Here is a 3825-nt window from a genome sequence, read left to right as displayed (position 1 = left end):
CATAGTGGGAGGAAAGTGATGGGAAGAAGAGAGAGAATTTACAACTCAAAATTTAAAAAGAAAGGAATATTAAAATAAATAAATGATGAATCAATATGTTAAAGAAAAAAAAAATGAGTGGACTGACTTCCTTCTGCACTTTTTTCCTGACTATCATTGTCTTGTGCCAGTGCTGGTCAGTTGGTGGTGCCTTTTTCCTACTTGAGAAGTCTGTGAGACAAAGGCATTTGCCTCAGTGGCCTAGGTGTGTGTGATGGCAGTGGTGCTGACTGTAAAGATGGTGGTGGCTTCACCTCAAAGAGAAAAAGGTACTGCCAGTGAAGGCCTATGGCTCTAGAGGTGTTGAGGAAAGTGAGACTTTAGGAAGAGAAGTGACTTGGCACTTGTTTACTACCTGATATTTTGTCTTTTTATGGAAAAGAAAATGTTTAAAAATACACACACACACACACACACACACACACACACACACATACTCAAAGTGGGCAGTGGGTAAAATTATACCATGCAGTATTCCATATACCTGGTGGGTGGAAGAACCAGAATTAGAATGCAAGTCTCCTGACTCCCATGTTTGAGCTGCATCAACTTCTTCTGAACCTCTGTGTGTCTATCTATAAAATAGAAATCCACATTCCTAACTACCTCTCAACAGGGGTATTGCACCCAGTAGGTGTTCAAATGGCCTACTGGTACAGAAGATCCTAGGAAGCCTCAAGAGTGACTCAGGAAAGGAAAGTTGATTTTTGTATATAAGGTTTGGATAGATATCAATAAGACAGTGGATATAAGAACAATGAATATAGCTCCACCAAGAACTAGACCAGCCCAAAAGTATCCATATGGTTTTGGGGATGGTCAAGATGCAAGACATGATTGGGACCCAGTTCAAAACAGCACAAGGAGATAACCCAGGAATGGCAGGAATGGCTGAAATGCTTGAAACTCTAGAGACATATGGGACCCCAGGGACGTCATAGACATTTGGGACCCCATGGATTCTAGATACATTCGGGACCCTGGAGACCCCAGAGACATGTCAAATTATAGAGATCTGAAGGATCCCAAATATGCCAGAGACATGTGGGATCCTTGGGATATAAGAGATCTCAGGGACCTTGGAGATCTTTGAGAGTTGAGAGATTTCTAGGAAATGAGAGATCTGTGTAATATATCAGTTGCCTTATGGGTCTCTAAGTATGACCAAAATATGAGGAACTCGCAAGATCCTGTCTATAATAGGAGAGAATTATATGACCATTATCTGCACAGAGAAGAGTATTAAAGAAGGAATGATGACATTTATTTTGATCATTACAGAAACCAGTTTGATGGACTAATTTCCCAAGGACCAGAAAGTCAGTTCCATGCTAAAGAACACTGGAAGCATGATGAGTAGATAGAGAAAAGCTGGGACATAAGTATTTAGAGGAATTCCAAAGATCCTCTGATTCTGAAAAGTCTGTAGCTTGTTCTGTGATCATGGTTAAAAAAAAAAAGCAGAAAAAAGACTATGCTAAGTCCATGGTGAGGAAAGATCAAGACCTGGGAATGGTGATAGACCTAATTTTCCTTAAAACAGAGACACCACTGACATAGGTCCTGTAGAATGTTAGGAAGGGGGACATATCTTTTTGCCATTGTCTGCAACCAACAGCACAAAGTTCATTGTGCCTGTGCAGTCAATATCATGTTGGTACACCACAAGAGCATCATGGGTGTCATGGTGCTGGTAGAAAGAGACTATGAACACTGCAAGATTGAATTTTGGGAGAAGGAATGAGAGGGAATCTCTAGGCAGGCAGCCAACATGGCAGATGGGGCCATTATTCATGAAAGGGAGTAGGGAGCATCAGCCTCCTTGAAAGTGAGGATATGAGGAGGATAGCCACCTCCCATCCAGAGCCTCTTCAATTTACTGGCTATTAACAGGTACCTCACTACCAAAGAAATGGACAAGATCAATAACTATTTATATCAATGCAAAGATCAGTTCATGAGGAGGCAAGGAAACCTTTTGCCAGCTACAATTTCCTGCCAAACACTTTGGGCAACTTCAGGCATGTCACTAAAATCCCAGTCCAGATTGCCTGGCCCACAGCCTCTCCAAAGAAGTCAGGTACTCTCTCTGCCCACATCAGCTTCAGCTATACTAGCTCCAGTATCAGTCCCCACCCCACAGCAGGAGTTTCAGAACAAAATCCTCAGCCTCTTTATTAGTGGTATTGCCACTGCTGCAGCAGAAGTCTTATCCCTGCTACACCTCCCCCAGCAGGCACACAACCAGAATTTTGCCACCATGGCTTAACAATCAATCTCAGCAGAGATCACAGACCTCAGTCAACAAATCTCCATCCAGTCCCATCTTGGGAAAAAAAATCTGTCTGAAATGTAGGCCCCAGACCCAGGACTCCAACTCAATGGCTCTCTATCCAGTCTTCCATTTGCCTAGCACTTTCAAGTAATGTTTCTGCCCAAAGACCAGTGTCCTCCATATATATCTTCTTTTATAATCCAAGTATACAGATAGTTCTGGACACACTGATCCAGAGTGACGCTGTCCTCTCTTACCTGGTCAGTCAAACCATAGCATAGGCTGGAATGATCCCAAGCCCCTCTGGGATTCTACCAGAGGTATTACCAAGGTCGAACTATTAATCCCACCCTTCCTTCATCTCCACTCCTCCCTCCTCCTCCCATTTCCCTAATTCTTAGTTCTATCCGGCTGACAACATCCATATGGAGTATCATAAGCCTGTACCATCATCTTTCCTCCCCACACCCAGCTTTATTACTGAGCTCTCTCCATGGGTTTGACAGGCTCCAGGATTTATGGAGCACAAGTGTAGCCATTTAAGCTGAATTGGGGATTTGACATTCCTTGGTTTTAGAGGATGAAAAACCTGAGGCCTGGGTTTAGCCTTCTCTTAGTTCAGTTGAAATAAATTTCTGACCCATTTAGTTTGGAATGACATTTGTTTGTCAAGGTCCAGAGCCCTTGCCACTGCTCATTCAAAAAGTCACTAGCCTTCTTAGGAGGAAGGATCATTAAAAGGAAATCTTGTCAATTTAACAGAGCACAAACCTATGTTTTGTGTAACCTACTCAGGAGGGAATCAAGAAAGTAATTGGCAAACTGGGTTTGAGTAAGCATGATGTCACTGAAGTCACTTCCTTCCAGAAAAAGAGGCAAATGCTAGAAGGAGAAAGGCCAATTTGGGGTTTACTAAAATCTCCCAGGACTTGGGGAAGGAATCGGCCACAATGTAGCAATGAAAGCTTATTAGCAAGGCTGTTTAAAACTTTTTTTGCATTTAACTTAGCCATTCCCACATACCAAAGAGCTTTACTCACTAACAATTTAGACCACATTGCATGCCCATCCCCAGGTACTCCTCTTGTGACTAGCCTAGTAGCTCCCCAACAGGTACATAGTTATCAGGTGGAGGATGGGAAGGAGCCTACATTATAACAACATGCAACTCTAGAACGTGGCCCTGGAGTTTCATTTTCTGAAATATTTTTGAGCAATTAGCTTGAAGAAACAGACTGTTCATCTCAACCTACTTGTTTGGGTATTTTGTGTTTTTTGTTTTTGTTTTTGTTTTTGAAGGAGATAAGTTGTGGGCAGGGAATAAATTGAGGGCAGATGTTCTAGCAGCTACAGAGCATCTTGGTATATACACCTAACCTTCAGTTCCCAAGTTTTTAGCCTGAGTGAAATTGTTGTTAGGAAAGCATCTGGCTTGTGTTCTTTGTTGGCACCAAAGGAAGCTGCTCTTTCCTTGGGGATATGCTCATTCTACCCCTCTGGGCCAAAGCTCT

At 42.5% G+C, this 3825-nt stretch overlaps 1 pseudogene; it reads left to right on the top strand.

Annotated features, from left to right (window-relative positions):
- The first annotated feature begins 796 nt into the window (after window positions 1-796).
- On the top strand, window positions 797-2857 carry LOC122739245 (annotated as a pseudogene).
- Window positions 2858-3825: the final 968 nt, after the last annotated feature.

Source organism: Dromiciops gliroides, chromosome 2 (genome assembly GCF_019393635.1).
Source record: "Dromiciops gliroides isolate mDroGli1 chromosome 2, mDroGli1.pri, whole genome shotgun sequence".
NCBI classification, from domain to species: Eukaryota; Metazoa; Chordata; class Mammalia; order Microbiotheria; family Microbiotheriidae; genus Dromiciops; species Dromiciops gliroides.
The sequence above is the reverse complement of the archived record's forward strand: the minus strand, read 5'-3'. Positions and strand labels throughout refer to the sequence as shown.